This window comes from Balaenoptera physalus (assembly GCF_965194825.1).
Source record: "Balaenoptera physalus genome assembly, chromosome: X".
NCBI classification, from domain to species: domain Eukaryota; kingdom Metazoa; phylum Chordata; class Mammalia; order Artiodactyla; family Balaenopteridae; genus Balaenoptera; species Balaenoptera physalus.
Window position 1 is genome coordinate 49,387,494 of NC_138903.1, and position 20,898 is coordinate 49,408,391.

Sequence of the window (20,898 nt, forward strand, 5' to 3'; positions counted from 1 at the left end):
GGCAAGAGCCACAGCTATCAGCGCAGACACCAGAGACAGGCATGAAATGCTAAGGCTGATGCTGCAGCCACCAAGAAGCCTGTGTGCAAGCACAGGTCACTATCTACACCTCCCCTCCCAGAAGCCTGTGTAGCCCGCCACTGCCAGGATCCCTTGAGATAGGGACAAGTTCCCAGGGAGAACACAGGGCTAGCCTCAGGCTGTTGCAACTTCACGCCAGTCTCTGCCTCCGCAGGCTTGCCCCACATTCCGTATGCCTCCCTATCCCATGCCTGAGTGAGCTAGATACCCCTAATCAGCTGCTACTTTAACCACATCCTGTGAGCAAAGAACAGATGCCCTCAGGTGACCTACACTCAGCAGCAGGGCCAAATCCAAAGCTGAACCCCAGGAGCTGTGCGAACAAAGAAGAGAAAGGGAAATTTCTCCCAGCATGCTCAGGAGCAGCGGATTAAATCTCCACAGTCAACTTGATGTACCCTTCATCTCTGGAATACTTCAATAGACAATGAATAATCCCAAAATTGAGGTGGTGGACTTGGGGAGAAACTGTAGACTTGGGAGCCGTGTGGCTGTCAGGATCTTGGTGCTCCAGCCGGGTGTCAGGCCTGTGCCTCTGAGGTGGGAGAGCCGTGTTCAGGACATTGGTCCACCAGAGACCTCTGGGCTCCATGTAATATCAAACAGCGAAAGCTCTCCCAGAGATCTCCATCTCAACACTAAGACACAGCTCAACTCAATGACCAGCTAGCTACATTGCTGGACACCCTAGGCCAAACAACTAGCGAGACAGGAACAAAAACCCAGCCATTAGCAGAGAGGCTGCCTGAAATAGTAATAAGGTCACAGAAACGCCAAAACACACCACTGGACGCAGTCCTGCCCACCAGAAAGATAAGATCCAACCTCATCCATCAGAACAGAGGCACCAATCCCCTCCACCAGGAAGACTACACAACCCACTGAACCAACCTTAGCCACTGGGGGCAGACACCAAAAACAACGGGAATGCAACAAGGAGGAGATATGGCGATGTAAGTATATGTTTTGCTGATTCACTTTGTTGTGGGGCAGAGGCTAAAACACAATTGTGGGACAATTATACTCCAATGAAGATGTTAAGAAAAACAAAACAAAACAAAAAAAAAACGGCAACTACGAACCTGCCACCTGAGAAAAGGAGAACACAAACACAGTAAGTTAAGCAAAATGTGGAGACAGAGAAACACACAACAGATGAAGGAGAAAGGTAAAAACCCACCAGACCAAACAAATGAAGAGGAAATAGGCAGTCTACCTGAAAGAATTCAGAGTAATTACAGTAAACATGATCCAAAATCTTGGAAACAGAATGGAGAAAATACAAGAAACATTTAACAAAGACTTAGAAGAACTAAAGTGCAAACAAACAATGATGAACAACACAATAAATGAAATTAAAAATTCTCTAGGCGGAATCAACAGCGGAATAACTGAGGCAGAAGAACAGATAAGTGACCAGGAAGATAAAATAATGGAAATAACTACAAGAGAGCAGAATAAAGAAAAAAGAATGCAAAGAATTGAGGACAGTCTGAGACACCTCTGGGACATTAAACGCACCAACATTCCAATTATAGGGGTCTGAGAAGAGGAAGAGAAAAAGAAAGGGGCAGAGAAAATATTTGAAGAGATTACAGTTGAAATTTCCCTATTATGGGAAAGGAAATAGCCAATCAAGTCCAGGAAGCGCAGAGTCCCATACAGGATAAACCCAAGGAGAAACACGCCAAGACACATATTAATCAAAATATCAAAAATTAAATAAAAAGGAAACATATTAAAAGCAGCAAGGGAAAAACAACAAATAACATACAAGGGAATCCGCATAAGGCTAACAGCTGACCTTTCAGCAGAAACTCTGCAAGCCAGAAGGGAGTGGCAGGACATATTTAAAGTGATGAAATGGAAAAATCTACAACGAAGATTACTCTACCCAGCAAGGATCTCACTCAGATTCGATGGAGAAATTAACACCTTTATAGAAAAGTAAAAGCTAAGAGAACTCAGCACCACCAAACCAGCTTTACAACAAATGCTAAAGAAACTTCTCTAGGCAGGAAACACAGAGAACGAAAAGACCTACAATAACAAACCCAAAACAATTAAGAAAATGGTAATAGGAGCAAACATATCAATAATTACCTTGAATGTAAATGGATTAAATGCTCCAACCAAAAGATATGGACTGGCTGAATGGATACAAAAACAAGACCTGTATATACGCTGTCTACAAGAGACCCACTTCAGACCTAGGGACACATACAGACTGAAAGTGAGGGGATGGAAAAAGATATTCCATGCAAATGGAAATCAGAAGAAAGCTGGAGTAGCAATACTCATATCAGACCAAATAGGCTTTAAAATAAACATTATTACAAGAGACAAAGAAGGACACTACATAATGATCAAGGGATCAATCCAAGAAGAAGATATAAGAATTGTAAATATTTATGCACCCAACAGAGGAGCACTTCATTACATAAGGCAAGTGCGCACAGCCATAAAAGGGGAAATCAACAGTAACACAGTCATAGTAGGGGACTTTAACACCCCACTTTCTCCAATGAACAGATCATCCAAAATGAAAATAAATAAGGAAACACAAGCTTTAAATGATACATTAAACACAATGGACTTAATTGATATTTATAGGACATTCCATCCAAAAACAACAGAATACACTTTCTTCTCACATGCTCATGGAACAGTCTCCAGGAAAGATCATATCTTGGGCCACAAATCAAGCCTTGGTAAATTTAAGAAAATTGAAATTGTGTCAAGTATCTTTTCCAACCACAAAGTTATGAGACTAGATATCAATTAAGGGAAAAAATCTATAAAAAATACATACACATGGAAGCTAAACAATATACTGCTAAATAATCAAGAGGTCACTGAAGAAATCAAAGAGGAAATCAGAAAATACCAAGAAACAAATGACAATGAAAACACGATGACCCAAAAGCTATGGGATGCAGCAAAAGCAGTTCTAAGAGGAAGTTTAAAGCAACACAATCCTACCTCAAGAAACACGAAACATCTCAAATAAACAAACTATCCTTGCACCTAAAGCAATTAGAGGAAGAAAGACAAAAAACCCCCCAAGTTAGCAGAAGGAAAGAAATCATAAAGATCAGATCAGAAATAAAAGAAAAAGAAATGAAGGAAACAATAGCAAAGATCAATAAAACTAAAAGCTGGTTCTTGAGAAGTTAAACAAAATTGATATACCATTAGACAGACTCATTACGAAAAAAAGGGAGAAGACCCCAATCAATAGAACTGGAAATGAAAAGGGGGAAGTAACAACTGACACTGCAGAAATACAAACGATCAGGAGAGATTACTACAAGCAACTATATGCCAATAAAATGGACAACCTGGAAGAAAGGGACAAATTCTTAGAAAAGCACAACCTTCCGAGACTGAACCAGGAAGAAGTAGAAAATATAAACATACCAATCACAAGCACTGAAATTCAGACTGTGATTAAAAATCTTCCAACAAACAAAAGCCCAGGACCAGATGGCTTCACAGGCAAATTCTATCAAACATTTAGAGAAGAGCTAACACCTATCCTTCTCAAACTCTTCCAAAATATTGCAGAGGGAGGAACACTCCCAAACTCATTCTACGAGGCTACCATCACCCTGATACCAAAACCAGGCAAAGATGTCCCAAAGCAAGAAAACTACAGGCCAATATCACTGATGAACAGAGATGCAAAAATCCTCAACAAAATACTAGCAAACAGAATACAACAGCACATTAAAAGGATCATACACCATGATCAAGTGGGGTTTATCCCAGGAATGCATGTATTTTTCAATATACGCAAATCAATCAACATGATAACCCATATTAACAAGTTGAAGGAGAAAAATCATTAGACCATCTCAATGGATGCAGAAAAACTTTTCGAAAAAATTCAACACCCACTTATGATAAAAACCCTCCAGATAGTAGGCATACAGGGAACTTACCTCAGCATAATAAAGGCCGTATATGACAAACCCACAACAGACATCATTCTCGATGGTGAAAATCTGAAACCATTTCCTCTAAGATCAGGAAGAAGACAAGGTTGTCCACTCTCACCACTATTATTCAACATAGTTTTGGAAGTTTTAGCCACAGCAATCAGAGAAGAAAAAGAAATAAAAGGAATCCAAATTGGAAAAGAAAAAGTAAAGCTGTCAGTGTCTGCAGATGACATGATACTATACATAGAGAATCCTAAAGATGCTACCAGACAACTACTAGAGCTAATCAATGAATTTGGTAAAGTAGCAGGATACAAAATTAATGCACATAAATCTCTTACATTCCTATACACTATTGATGAATAATGTGAAAGAGATATTACAGAAACAGTCCCATTTACCATTGCAACAAAAAGAATAAAATACCTAGGAATAAACCTACCTAAGGAGACAAAAGACCTGTATGCAGAAAACAATATGATACTGATGAAAAAAATTAAAGATGATGCAAGTAGATGGAGAGATATGCCATGTTCTTGGATTGGAAGAATCAACACTGTGAAAATGACTCTATTACCCAAAGCAATCTACAGATTTAAAGCAATCCCTATCAAACTACCACTAGCATTTTTCACAGAAGTAGAACCAAAAATTTCACAATTTGTATGGAGACACCTAAGACCCTGAATAGCTAAAGCAATCTTGAGAAAGGAAAACGGAGCTGGAGGAATCAGGCTCTGGTACTTCAGACTATACTACAAAGCTACAGTAATCAACACAGTATGGTACTGTCATGAAAAGAGAAATATAGACCAATGGAACAGGATAGAAAGCCCAGAGATAAACCCACGCACATATGGTCACCTTATCTTTGATAAAGGGGGCAATAATATACAATGGAGAAAAGACATTCTCTGCAGTAAGTGGTGCTGGGAAAACTGGACAGCTATATGGAAAAGAATGAAATTATGACACTCCCTAACACCATACACAAAAATAAACTCAAAGTGGATTAAAGACCTAAATGTAAGGCCAGACACTATCAAACTCTTAGAGGAAAACATAGGCAGAACAGTCTATGCCATAAGTTACAGCCAGATCCTTTTTCACCCACCTCCTAGAGAAATGGAAATTAAAACATAAATAAATGGGACCTAATGAATCTTAAAAGCTTTTGCATAGCAAAGGAAACCATAAACAAGATGAAAAACAACCCTCAGAATGGGAGAAATTATTTGTAAACGAAGTAACCAGCAAGGGATTAATATCCAAAATATATGAACAACTCATGCAGCCCAATAGGAAGAAAAAAAAAAAAAAACGCCCAATCAAAAAATGGTGGAAGCTGTAAATATAAATTCTCCAAAGAAGACTTACAGATGCCCAAAAAGCACATGAAAATATGCTTAACACCACTAATTATTAGAGAAATGCAAATCAAAACTGCAATGAGGTATCACCTCCATGCCAGCCAGAATGGCCATCACCAAAATTCTCCAAACAATAAATCCTGGGGAAGGTGTGGAGGAAAGGGAACCCTCCTACTCTGTTCATAGGAATGTATACTCTTACAGCCACTATGGAGAACAGTATGGAGGTTCCTTTAAAAACTAAAACTAGAGCTACCCAATGATTCAGCATTCTCACTCCTGGGCATATATATGGAAAAAAAACATGTTTCAAACAATTATATACCCTCCAATATTCATTGCAGCTTTATTTACAGTAATGAGGACATGGAAACAACCTAAATGCCTATCAACAGAAGAATGGATAAAGATGATGTAGTACATATATACAATGGAATATTACTCAGCCATATAATGGAATGAAATAATGTCTTTTGCAGCAACATGGATGGACCTAGATATTGTCATACTGAGTGAAGTAAGTCAGACAGAGAAAGACAAATATCATATGATATAACTTATATGTGGAATCTAAAAAATATAAAGGGTGCAAATGAACTTATCTGTAAAACAGAAATAGAGTTACAGATGTAGAAAATAAACTTATGGTTGCCAGGATGTAAGGGGTGGGGGAAGTATAAACTGGAAGATTGAGATTGACATATACACACTACTATATACGAAATAGATAACTAATAAGGACCTACTGTATAACACAGGGAACTCTACTCAGTACTCTGTAATGGCCTATATGGGAAAATAATCTAAAAAGGAGTGGATATATGTATATGTATAAGTGATTCACTTTGCTGTACACCTGAAACTAACGCATTGTAAATCAACTATATTCCAATAAAAATTTTTTTAAAGTTAGATTGCTCTTTGAGTTATTTCTATTTACTTGTATATGTAGTTATCACTATAAATGTTTCTTTCAGAATGTTTTTTGCTTTATCTTATGAGTTTTGGTGTGTGTGTCCATTTACATTTGTTTGAAGATATTTTTTGATTTCCCAATAGGTTTGTGATTTTACTCATTGGGTGATCAGGAGTGTGTTAATTCCTCATATTTGTGAATTTTCCAGTTTTCCTCTGGTTATTGATTTCTGATTTCATAGCATTGTGGTAAAAAAAGATGCTTGGTATGATTTTAATCTTTTTCAGTTTGCTAAGCCTCGTTTTGTGACCTAACATATGATCTATTTTGGAGAATTTTCTGTGTGTGTTTGAATGTGTAGTGGTACTATTGGATGTTATATTGTCTATATTTATGCAAAGTCCATTTGGTCTAAAGTATAGCTCAAGTACCATGTTTATTTATTGATTTTCTGTATGGATGATTTATCTATTCTTGAAAGTGGAGTATTGAAGTTCCCTACTATTATTGTATCATTGTCTAGTTCGCCCTTCTTAGGTGTTGGTATATCTTTTCTTTTTTTTTCTTTTTTTTTTTTTTTTGGTCACGCGGTGGTGCAACTTGCAGGATCTCAGTTCTTAGTTCCCCTACCAGAGCCCCAGCAGTGAGGGTGTCAAGTCCTAACCACTGAACTACTAGGGAATTCCCAAGTATTTCCTTAATATACTTAAGTGTTCCAAATTTTGGTGCATATGTATTTGCAGTTGTTATTTTATTTTGATGAATTGACCCTTTTATCATTACAGTAAGTCCCCTGCATATAAATGAGTTCCATTATGAGGGTGCATTTGTAAGTCCAATTTGTTCATAAGTCCAACAAAGTTAGCCTAGGTACCCAACTAACACAATCCGCTATATAGTACTGTACTGTAATAGGTTTATAATACTTTTCACACAAATAAAAAAATAAGCAAACACAAAAGATAAATAAACCAGTTTTAATCTTACAGTACAGTACCTTGAAAAGTACAGTAGTACAGTACAACAGCTGGCATACAGGGCCTGGCATTTAGTGAACAGGCAAGAAGAGTTACTGACTGGAGGAGGGAGGCTAGGTGGGAGATGGTAGAGCTGAAGGATCATCAGCAATAGGAGATGGAGGGCAAACTGAAATTTCACTCACACCTGACGTTGATGGAATGCACGTTCGTATCTTTGAAGGTTCGCAACTTGACATTTCATGTATAGGGGACTTAATGTATATAACAAACTTTGTTTTTTGTTACAGTATTTTACTTAAAGTCTATTTGTTTCTGATAAAAGTATAGTTATCCCTTCTCTCTTTTGTTTTCTTTTTGCATGGAATATCTTTTTTCATCCCTTCACTTTCAGAGTATGTGTGCCTTTAAAGCTTACATGAGTCTCTCAAAGGCAGTGGACTCAGGCCTTTTTTATCCATTCAACCATGCTATGCCTTTTAATTTAAGCATTTAATTCGTTTACATTTAAAGTTATTATTTTATATGTAAGGGTTTACTAATGCCATCTTGTTTTCTTGCTTTGTAGTTCCCTTGTTCCATTCTTCCACTCTTGCTGTCTTCCTTTTCGAATTGATAATTTTGCATAATACAATTTTGATTTATTTCCCTTTAACTTTTGTGTATCTACTATACTTTGCTTTGTGATTACCTTGATGCATATATCAAACATTTTATAATTATAATAATCTCTTTTAAGCTGATAATAAGTTGCTTTCATCATATACAAAAACGTTACACTCTTCTCCCCTCCCATATTTTGTTTTCAATGTCACAATTTATATCTTTTTATATTTTGTATCCATTAACAAATTATTTTAACTATAGCTATTTTTAATACCTTTGTACTTTAACACTTATCCTAGAATTAAGTGATTGACACACCACCACATTACAGTTTAGAATATCTGAAGTTAACTAAATACTTACCTTTACCAGTGTGTTTTATATTTTCATGTTTTCATGATACTGGCTAGGATCCTTCTATTTCAACTTGAAGAACTCGTTTCAGCATGTTTTTGTAAGGCAGGTCTAATGGTGATGAATTCCATCAACGTCCATTCTTATAGGAAAGTATCTATCACTCCATTGTTATTTTTTCTTTGTTTTTGTCTTGCTTTGTTTTTTTTCTTCCAGTTTTATTGAGATACAATTGACATACAGCACTGTATAAGTTTAAGGTGTACAGCATAATGATTTGATTTAATACATCCTGAAATGATTATCACAATAAGTTTAGTGAACATACATCATCTCATATAGACAAAAATTAAAGAAATAGACTTCCCTGTGATGAGTACTCTTAGGATTTATTCCCTTAAAAACTTTCATATATAACCTAGACCAGTGTTAATTATATTTATCATGTTGTACATTATATCTCTAGTACTTAGTTAACTTAAAACTGGAAGGTCGTACCCTTTTGACTGCCCTCCGATAACCAAAAATCTGATCGCTTTTCCCATGAGGTTTTCTTTGAAGTATAATTGACCGACAACACTGTGTTAGTTTCTGTTACAAGACATAGTGATTCGAAATTTCTATACATTTCAAAATGATCACCAAGATAAGTCTAGATAGCATTGGTCACCATTAAAACATATTACATAATTATTGACTATATTCTCCACACTATACATTTCATACTGGTGACTCTATTTTGCAACTGGAAGTTTGTACCTCTTTATCTCCTTCACCCATTTCTTTTCTCCTACCACCCATCCTCTCAGGAAAACACCTGTTTTGTTTTTTCTCTGTATCTATAACTCTGTTTATGTTTGTTTGTTCACTTGTTTTGATTTTAGATTGCACATGTAAATGAAATCATACAGTATTTGTGTTTATCTGACTTATTTCACTTAACATAATACGTTCTAGGTCCATTCATGTTGTCTCAAATGGCAAGATTTTATTATTTTTTATGGATGAGTAATATTCATATATATGTATATATAAAACTTCTCTTTATCTATTCACCTATTGATGGGCACTTAGGTTGCTTCCATATCTTGGCTATTGTGAATAATGCTGCAATGAACATAGAGGTGAATATATCTTTTCTAATTAGTGTTTTTGTTTTTTTCAGATAAATATCCAGGAATGGAATTACTGGGTTATATGGTAGTTCTATTTTCAATTTTTCTGAGGAATCTCCATAGTGGCTGCACCAATGAACATTCCCACCAACAGTGCACAAAGGTACCTTCTGTCCACATCCTCACCAAGACTTTCTCTTGTCTTTTTGATAAAAGCCATTCTTTTTTTTTTTAATTTTTTAACATCTTTATTGGAGTATAATTGCTTTACAATGGTGTGTTAGTTTCTGCTGTATAACAAAGTGAATCAGCTATATGTATACATATATCCACATATCTCTTCCCTTTTTCATCTCCTTCCCACCCTCCCTATCCCACCCCTCTAGTTGGACACAAAGCACCGAGCTGATCTCCCTGTGCTATGCAGCTGCTTCCCACTAGCCAACTATTTTACATTTGGTAGTGTATATATGTCAATGCCACTCTCTCACTTCGTCCCAGCTTACCCTTCCCCCTCCCCGTGTCCTCAAGTCCATTCTCTACGTCTGCGTCTTTATTCCTGTCCTGCCCTTAGGTTCTTCAGAACCATTTTTTTCCCCTTTAGATTCCATATATATGCGTTCGCATACGGTATTTGTTTGTCTCTTTCTGACTTACTTCACTCTGTATGAGAGTCTCTAGGTCCATCCACCTCACTACAAATAACTCAATTTCATTTCTTCTTATGGCTGAGTAATATTCCATTGTATATATGTGCCACATCTTCTTTATCCATTCATCTGATAATAGTCATTCTGACAGGTGTGACATGATATCTCACTGTGGTTTTCATTTGCATTTCTTGATGATTACTGATGTTGAGTGTTTTCTCATGTGCCTGTAGGCCATTCGTATGTCTTCTTTGGAAAATTGTCTATTTAGATCCTCTACACATTTTCAATCAAGTTTTTTTAAAATGTTGAATTATATGAGTTCTTATATTTTAGATATTAACCCCTTATCAGATATATTGTTTGCAAATATCTTCTCCCATTCAATTGGCAAGATATTCATTTTTGTTTATAGTTTACTTCACTGTGCAAGAGATTTTTAGTTTGATGTAGTCCCATGTATTTATTTTTACTTTTGTTTCCCTTGTCTGAAGAGATGCATCCAAAAATTACTAAGACTAATATCAAAGAGTATATTGCATATGTTTTCTTCTAGAAATTTTATGGTTTGAGGTCTTACATTTAAGTTTTTATTCCATTTTCAATTTATTTTTGTGCATGGTGTGAGAGAGTTGTCCAGTTTGATTCTTTTGCATGTAGTTGTAGTTGTCCAACTTTGCCAACACAATTTATTGAACAGGCAGTCTTTCCCCCATTTTAAATTCCTGCCTCCTTTTTCATAGATTAATTGCCCATATAAGTATGGGTTCATTTCTGTGCTATCTATTCTGTTTCATTGATCTAAGTGTCTGATTTTGTGCCAGTACCATACTCTTTTGATTACTGTAGCTTTGTAGTATAGTTTGAAATCATGAAGCATGATTCCTCCAACTTTGTTCTTCTTTTTCAAGATTGTTTTGACTCTTGGGTCTTTTGTGTTTCCATACAAATTTTAGAATTATCTGTTCTAGTTCTGTGAAAATTGCTATTTGGATAGGGATTGCATTTAATTTGTAGAATGCCTTGGGTATTATGGCCATTTTAACATATTAATTCTTCCAGTGAATAAACACAGTATATCTTTCCGTCTGTCTGTGTCGTCTTCAACTTATCACATCCATGTATAATAGTTTTCCAAGTACAAGTCTTTTTCTCTGCAGTTAGATTTATTCCTAGGTATTTTATTCTTTTAGATGTGATTGTAAGTAGGGTTGTTTTTGTAATTCCTCTTTCTGATAGTTTGTTGTTAGTGTATAGAAATGCAAGAGATTTCTGTATATTACTTTTCTGTCCTGCAAATTTACCAAATTCATTGATGACTTCTAGTAGGTTTTGGTGGTATCTTAATGATTTTCTATGTATAGTATCATGTCATCGGCAAACAGTGACAGTTCTACTTCTTCCTTTCCAATTTGGATTCCTTTTATTCTTTTTTTGTCTGATTGTTGTGGCTAAGACTTCCAATACTGTGTTGAAAAAACGTAGGGCATACTTGTAATGCTCCAGCTCTTAGAGGAAATGATTTCAGCTTCTTACCATTGAATATGATGTTAGCTGTGGGTTTGATATATATGACCTTTATTATGTTGAGATCTTTTCCCTCCTTACTCCCTTTGAATGTTGAATTTTTTCAAAAGCTTTTTCTACCTTTATTGAGCTAATCATATGGTTTTCAGGCTTCAATGTGGTGTATCACATTGATTTATATGTGGATGTTAAACCACACTTGCATCCCTGGGATATATCCTACTTGATAATGGTGTATTGTCCTTTTAATGTACTGTTGAATTCAATTTGTTAAAATTTTGTTGAGGATTTTTGCATCAATGTTTATCAGAGATATTGGCTTGTAATTTTATTTTATTTTTTTGGTCATATCTCTGTCTGGTTTTGGTATCAGGGTGATGCTGCCCTTGCAGAATTAGATCATAAGCATTTCTCACATTTCTCCCAGGAATTTTTTGGAATAGTTTGAGAAGGATCAGTGTTAACTCTTCTCTAAATGTTCCATAGAATTCACCTGTGAAGCCATCTGTTCCTGGACTTTGGTTTGTTGGTAATGGTTTTATTACTGATTTAATTTCATTACTGGTACTTGTTTTGTTCATATTTTCTATTTATTCCAGGTCAATCTTGGGAGATTGTACATTTCTATGAATTTGTCCATTTTTTCTTGGTTGTCCATTTTATTGCCATGTAATTTTCATGGTAATCTCTTATGATCCTTTGTATTTCTGTGGTATCATTGCAATATCTTCTCTTTCATTTCTGATTTTATTAATTTAGTCTCTCTCTTTTTTTCTTGATGAGTCTGGCTAAAAGTTTATCAATTTTGTTTATCTTTTCAAACAACCAGCTCTTAGTTGCATTGATCTTCTCTATCACTTTTTTAAGTCTCTATTTCATTTATTTCTGCCCTGATCTTTATGATTTCTTTCCTTCTACTAACTTTGGATTTTGTTTGTCTTCTTTTTCTAATTCCTTTACGTGTAAGGTTAGATTGTGTAGTATATCTGAGATGTTTCTTGTTTCCTGAGGTAAACTTGTATCGCTGTAAACTTCCCTCTTAGAACTGCTTTTGCAGTGTCTCATAGATTTTGGATGGTTGTGTTTTGTTTTCATTTGTCTCCAAGTATTCTTGATTTCCTCTTTGATTTCTTCAGTGATCAATTTTTGTTTAGTAACATATTGTCTAACCTCCATGTGTTCGTGTTTTTGTAGCTTTTTTTTTCTTGTCGTTAATTTCTATTCTCATAGTGTTGTGGCCTAAAAAGATGCTTGATATGATTTCAAACATCTTAAACTTACTGAGGCTTTTCTGTGGCCTAGCATGTGATCTATCCTGGAGAATGTTCCATGTACACTTGAAAAGAATGTGTATTCTACTGTTTTTGGATGGAATGTTCTCTATATATCTATTGATTTCATTTGGTCCAATGTGTGCTTAATGTGTTAAAGTTCCCTACTGCTATTGTGTTACTGTCATTTTATCCCTTTATGTCTGTTAATATTTGCTTTACATATTTAGGTGCACCTAAGTTAGGTGCATATATATCTTCTTCTTGGATTGATCCCTTGATTATTATGTTATGTCCAGCTTTGTCTCTTGTTACACCCTTTGATTTGAAGTCTATTTTGTCTGATATAAGTATTGCTACACCAGCTTTCTTTTTGTTTCTATTTGCATGGAGTACTTTTTCCATCCCTTCACTTTCAGTCCATGTCTGTCCTTAGATCTGAAAGGAGTCTCTTGTAGGCAGCATATATATATTTTAATCAGTTCAACCATTCTATTTTTTTGATGGGAACATTTAGTCCATGTACGTTTAAAGTAATTATTTATAGTTATGTACTTATTGTCACCTTGTTAACAGTTTTGGGGTTGTTTTTGCAGTTCCTTTTTGTTCCTTTCTTCTTTTGCTCTCTTCCCTTGTGATTTGATGACTATCTTTAGTGTTTTGTTTGTTCCTTTCTCTCTTTTTTTTGTGTGTACCTATTATAGATTTTTGGTTTATGGTTACCATGGGGTTTACATATAGCTATATATCATTATTCTAAGTTGCTGATCTCTTAAGATCAAACACATTTTAACAACTCTGCATTTTACTATTTTTGACATATTTTACATTTTTCGTTTTGTATATCTTTACTTATTGTGAATATCAATAGATGATTTTACTACTTTTGTGTTCTACCTGCCTACTAGCTAATTTACTACCTTTACTGTATATTTGCCTTTAGCAATGAGATTTTTCCTTTTGTAATTTTCATATTTCTAGTTGTGACCTTTTCTTTTTGGCTTAGAGAAGTCTCTAAAATTTCTTGTAAAGCTGGTTTTGTGGTGCTGAAGTCTTTCAACTTTTCTTGTCTGTAAAACTTTTGATCTTTCCTTCAAATGTGAATGATAGCCTTGCTGGGTAGAGTGTTCTAGCTTGTAGGTTTTTTCCTTTGATCACTTTAAATATGTTGTGCCATTCCCTTCTGGTCTCCAGAATTTTGCTGAAAAGACAGGTGAGAGCTTTATGGGAGTTCCCTTGTATGTAACATGCTTTTCCTCTTGCTGCTTTTAATATTCTCTCTTTATCTTTTATTTATTCCATTTTAATGTGTGGTCCTCTTTGGGTTGACTCTCTGTGCTTCCTGGACGTGGATGTCTGTTTCCTTCCTCAGGTTAGGGAAATTTTCAGCTATTATGTGTTCAAATGCTTCCTGCCCCTTTCTTTCTCTATTCTCATTCTGGGACCCCTATAATGCAAATGTTAGTATGCTTGATATTGTCCCAAAGGTCTGTTAAACCGTCTTTATTTAAAAATTCTCTTTTTTTCTTTATCTTTCTCTTCAGCTTGAGTGATTTCCACTTTTTTTCCTCAGTTCACTAATACAGTCCTCCCTATCATCTAATCTACTGTTGATTCCTCCTAGCGTATTTTTTATTGCAATTATTGTATTTTTCAGCTCTGTTTTTTTCTTCTTTATATATTCTAATTCTTTATTGAACTTTCACTGCATTCTTCCATTCTAGTCCTGAGATTTTTCAGCATCTTCATAATCACTAGCTTGAACTCTTTATCAGGTAGATTGATTATCTCCACTTCACTTAGTTCTTCTACTGGGGTTTTATCTTTTTCCTTCTTTTGGATCATATTCCTCTGTTGCCTCTTTTTTCTAAATTTGCTGTTTTTATTTATATGTATTCAGTAGGTTGGTTACTTTTCTGATATTGGAGAAGTGGCCTTTTTTAGGAAACATCCTATGTATCTTAGCAGCACACTCCCTTCTGATCACCAGAACTTTATGCTCTAGGGATCCTCTATGTGGGCTGTGTGGGCCATTCTGTTGTAGTGGGATGACTATTGTGGGCACTCAGGTATGCATGGTTGGCCCCTGGTCTGGTTGGTTGTCAGGCCCTGAATTGTGCAAAGCTGCTGGCCACTGGCAGGAAGACCCAGCTCATAAGGCAGCTGCTGGGGAGCTCTGGGAAACGCCAGGGCCAGTGCTTGCCCACAGGTGAGAAGAGCTGTGTTCTGGATTGGGTGGTTGTGGGACTGGGGATCCTGGACCTAGGGCTGGCCTGTTAGTGGGTGTGTCTGCTTCCTGACATGGCTGACTGCATGATCTGGAGTGTCCCAAAGCTGATATCATTCCATGGGTGGATGGGTCTTGATCTCTGGATATCTGAATTGGGCCAGGGTATCTTGGAGCTAGTGTCAGCCTGTTGGTGGGCAGCCTAGGGGGTCCTGAGGATAGTACTTGCTTACTGGTGGGCTGAGCCAGGTCCCAGGGTCTCTGTCTGTAGGACTCTGAAGCCCCAAAGCTGGTGTTGTCATGCTGTTGGGTGTTGCCAGTTGTTGATACAGCTGGCTGAGGGGCCTGGGGTGTCTCAAAGCTTGTATTGGTCCTCTGATGGGTGAGGTCAGATACCAGGGCAGCTGGCTGAGGGGCCCAAGGTGTCCCAGATTTGGTATTGACCTGCTGTTGGATTGGGCCTTGGCCCAGGGGATCCTGGGTCTGGTGCCTGCCCACTAATGGGTGAGGCTGGTCTCATGGCTAGTGTTGATGTGCAGGGCTAGGTTCTGAGCTCCCTGATGGACAGGACCATGTCCCATTCAGCTGAGGGATCAGAGAATCTTAAGGCAGCAGGCCTGCAGGTGAGTGAGGCTGTGTTCCCTCCTGGCTAGTTGCTTGGTCTGAGGCATCCCAGTACTGATGCAAACAAGCTGGTAGGTGGGGCCAGGTTCCAGTGCTAATAAGCTAAAGGAAGGAGTTCAAAATGGCCCTTGCTAGTCCCAGCATCCTTGTGGTACAACGAGCTCCCAAAATTGGCTGCCGCCAGTGTCTATGTCCCCAGGTTGACCTGCTGCCCCTCTGGGAGGCTTTCGAAGATCAGCAGGTGGGACTGACTCAGGATCTTTCAAATTACTCCCTCTTCTCTGGCTCCTGAAGCATGTGAGATTTTGTGTGTGCGCTTTAAGAGTGTAGTCTCTTTTTGCCATAACCCTGTGGATCTTCCAAAAGTAAGCTCCACTGGCCTTCAAATGCAAATGTCCTGGGGGCTCATCTTCCTGGTGCCAGATCCCTGGGCTGGGGTACTCAATGTGGAGCTCAGACCCCTTGATCCTTGGGGAGAACATTTGTAATTTTAATTATCCTCTCATTCGTGGGTCTTGACTATACCACAACCCCTACTCTCCTACCCATCTCATTGTGGTTCCTTCTTTATATCTTTAGTTGTAGATCTTTTCTGCTAGATTCCAGGCTTAATCATTAATCCTTGCTCTGTAAATAGTTGTAATTTTGGTGTGTTCATAGGAGGAGGTGAGCTCAGGGTCCTCCTAGCTGCCATCTTGGCTGCACACTTTTAAAGAATAGATCCTAAGCCCCACATCAAAAAGGGAATGATAATTATATTATGGGAAAGAAGTGTTAGGTAACACCATACAATTGTAATCATATATTTTAATATATAAATGTATATACAATATTGCAATATAGAAATGTGTCAAATCAAACATATTATACACCTTAAACTTACACAATGATATATGTCAATTATATTTCAATTTAAAAAAATGAAACCACCAAAGAAGTAATTCAGAGATTGAAAAGAGGACACAGTAGAGGACAGTTGAAAGCGACGTATGGAGGAAAAACATTTTATCAACAGTGTTGAAACACCTAAATAATCAGCTACACAAGCTACCATCCTCTATTGCCTGACTAGTAGACGAAAGTTCTGTCCACTAAATACATTTGACTCTCCTACGTCCTGACCCTGATAAAATTGTACTTCAGTAGCCACTTAAAATTAAGGATGGTCACACAAACTGATTTCCAATGAAATATGAGCAAAAATGATTTGTGCCACTTCTGGAGAGAAGCTTTTCAGAGAGGGGGCATTATGTATCACATTCCTTTTCTGCCTAACACAGTGACCTGCAAAGTTACACTAGTGAGGTTCTCTCAGCAAAGGACCCTGAGTGAGAACAATGTGGGAAATATCACTCTTCCCACTAAAAGTGGACATATAATGTGAGCATAAAAACACTTGTATATTGTTTAAAGACACTGAGATTTGAGAGGAATATGTAATAGCATCATAATCTACCTCATTCTTATATACGTGAACTACTGCAAAAAAATCCTAATCGATACTATGTCTTATTATTAGGCACCCCTAAACCAAATAATTCCCTACTTCATGAACAGAGAAAAGTTTAAGAGTCAGATATGATTCATGGGTCTTTTCATCACATTCGTGGGTCACTCACCTGTTTAAAACTCCATAACTTTACTTTTAGTAAAGAAAAGTAAGAGTCAGATATGATTCACTCACCTGTTTAAAACTCCATAACTTTACTTTTAGACTTTTAGTTTGAAAGTCTCTCGATTTCTCCCTACTGCCTTTTGTACAATGCACAACACATTTTTTAAAACATCTTTATTGGAGTATAATTGCTTTACAATGTTGTGTTAGTTTCTGCTGTATAACAAAGTAAATCAGCTATATGTATACATATATCGCCATATACCCTCCCACTTGCATCTCCCTCCCACACTCCCTATCCCACCCCTCTAGGTGGTCACAGAGCACCGAGCTGATCTCCCTGTGTGAAGCAGCTGCTTTCCCCTAGCTATCTATTTTACATTTGGTAGTGTATATATGTCCATGCTACTCTCTCACTTCATCCCAGCTTACGCTTCCCCCACCCCATGTCCTCAAGTACATTATCTACGTCTGCATCTTTATTCCTGTCCTGCCCCTAGGTTCATCAGAACCATTTATTTTTTAGATTCCATATATATGTATTAACATATGGTATTTGTTTTTCTCTTTCTGACTTACTTCACTCTGTATGACAGACTCTAGGTCCGTCCACCACACTATAAATAGCACAATTTCATTTGTTTTTATGGCTGAGTAATATTCCATTGTATATATGTGCCACATCTTCTTTATCCATACATCTGTCGATGGACACTTAGGTTGCTTCCATGTCCTGGCTGTTGTAAATAGTGCTGCAATGAACATTGTGGTACATGTCTCCTTTTAAACTATGGTTTTCTCAGGGTATATGCCCAGTAGTGAGATTGCTGGGTCATATGGTAGTTCTATTTTTAAAGGAACCTCCACACTGTTCTCCATAGTGGCTGTACCAATTTACATTCCCAACAAGAGTGCAAGAGGGTTCCCTTTTCTCCATTAATTGCCTATCCAATGATTTGCTTCTGTGGTTACTTAAGTAATGGCATCACATTGGCCCTGATGGCTACATAAGCCTCATCCAGGAGTATTTCTTCATAACAATGTTTTGGGCCCCTATCCAAGGTCACTAAGGACTAGAACAACACAGACTGCATATAGCAGCAAAGTCTGTGCAAAATATCCCCTCCATCATCAACTGAGAATATATGGTAACAAGAAAGTGAAACACTTTTTATAACATCTAGGCTATTAAACTTCTAAGTGTCATAAAGATTAACTCCCAGTAACTGTGGAATAGGTGCAATGGCCTGCAGGTAAGACTCAGCCTAAGATCCATCCAGAATTCTGATCACTCTGAGGTGAGGAGTGTAGTTATGCTCACCTGGGATTCCCTCAGTTGCCTGTTACTTCCAGTCCTTTACACAAGCAGTCCTTGATCCTTCAGACTGCTCCCACACCTCACTCTTAGTACTGTGATAAGGGTTTGGGCTTAATAACAAAGAAACCTGGGCTCAAACCCAGGCCAAACAACTTAACTCTGACGTTGAGAAGCTGTATATTCCTGTTATGTCTAGCATGACTCATCTGCAGAAATATGGGTATAATAGTAACTACCTTATAGGGTTACAGTGGGGATTAAGTGCAATGATGTATGCAAAATGGCTGGCACAGAGAAGCTGTTCAAGAAATGGTCCCAATTATTACAGATACCCTACTCCCATTCCTCTTCTGTATCCATGCTTCTTACCTATGTAATGAGCCTATGAGTCAGGTTTCCACATCTACAAAACATAAATGAGAGTGCTCACCTTCCAAGAAAGTTGTGAGGCACTGCCAGGGTCCAGTGATCCAGGGACAACTTCCCCAGGAGGACACACAGCACGCCTCAGGCTGGTGCAACGCCATGCCGGCCTCTGCCGCCACAGGCTCGCCCTGCATTCCGTACACATCCCTCTCCAAGGCCTGAGTGAGCCAGAGACCCCGAATCGCTGCTCCTTTAACCCCGTCCTGTTTGAGCGAAAAACATAACGCGCTCAGGCGACCTACACACAGAAGTGGGGCCAAATCCAAAGCTGAACCCTGGGAGCTGTGTGAACAAAGAAGAGAAAGGAAAATCTCTCCCAGCAGCTTCAGGAGCAGTGGATTAAATCTCCACAATCAACTTGATGTACCCTGCATCTGTGGAATACCAGAATAGACAATGAATCATCCCAAATTGAGGAGGTGGACTTTGGGAGCAATGATATATATATAAATATTTTCCCTTTTTCTATTTTTTTGAGTGTGTATGTATATGCTTCTGTGTGTGATTTGGTCTGTATAGCTTTGTTTTTACCATTTGTCCTAGGAATCTGTCTGTCTGTCTTTTTCTTTTTTTTTTTAGTATACTTTTTAGCGCTTGTTATCATTGGTGGATTTGTTTTTTGGTTTGGATGCTCTCTCCTTTCTTTCTTTCTTTTTTTATATTAAAAAATTTTTAATAATTATTTTTTATTTTAATAACTTTATTTTATTTTATATTATCTTCTTCTTTCTTTCTTTCTTTCTTTTCTCCCTTTTATTCTGAGCCGTGTGGATGACAGGCTCTTGGTGCTCCAGCCAGGCATCAGGGCTGTGCCTCTGAGGTGGTAGAGCCAAATTCAGGACGTTGGTCCACAAGACACCTCCCAGGCCCATGTAATATCAAATGACAAAAATCTCCCAGAGATCTCCATCTCAACGCCAAGACCCAGCTCAACTCAATGACCAGCAAGCTACAGTGCTGGACACCCTATGCCAAACAACTAGCAAGACAGGAACACAAACCCACCCATTAGCAGAGAGGCTGCCTAAAATCATAATAAGGCCACAGACACCCCAAAACACACCACTAGACATGGACCTGCCCACCAGAAAGACAAGATCCAGCTTCATCCACCAGAACACAGGCACTAGTCCCCTCCACCAGGAAGCCTATACAACACACTGAACCAACTTAGCCACTGGGGGCAGACGCCAAAAACATCGGGAGCTACAAACCTGCAGCCTGTGAAAAGGAGACCCCAAACACAAAAAGTTAAGTAAAATTAGAAGACAGAAAAGCACACAGCAGATGAAGGAGCAAGGTAAAACCCCACCAGATCTAACAAATGAAGAGAAAATAGGCAGTCCACCTGAGAAAGAATTCAGAATAATGAGAGTAAAGATGATCCAAAATCTTGGAAATAGAATGGAGACAATACAAGAAATGCTTAACAAGGACCTAGAAAATCTAAAGAGCAAACAAACAGTGATGAACAACACAATAAATGAAATGAAAAATTCTCTAGAAGGGAACAATAGCAGAATAACTGGGGCAGAAGAACGGATAAGTGACATGGAAGATAAAATAGTGGAAACAACTATTTCAGAGAAGAATAAAAAAAAAGAAAAGAATTGAGGACAGTCTCAGAGACCTCTGGGACAATATTAAATGCACCAATATACGAATTACAGGGGTCTCAGAAGATGAAGGGAAAAAGAGAGGGACTGAGAAAATGTTTGAAGAGATTATAGTTGAAAACTTCCCTAATATGGGAAAGGAAATAGTTAATCAAGTCCAGGAAACACAGAGAGTCCCATACAGGATACATCCAAGGAGAAACATGCCAAGACACATATTAATCAAACTATCAAAAATTAAATAAAAAGGAAACATATTAA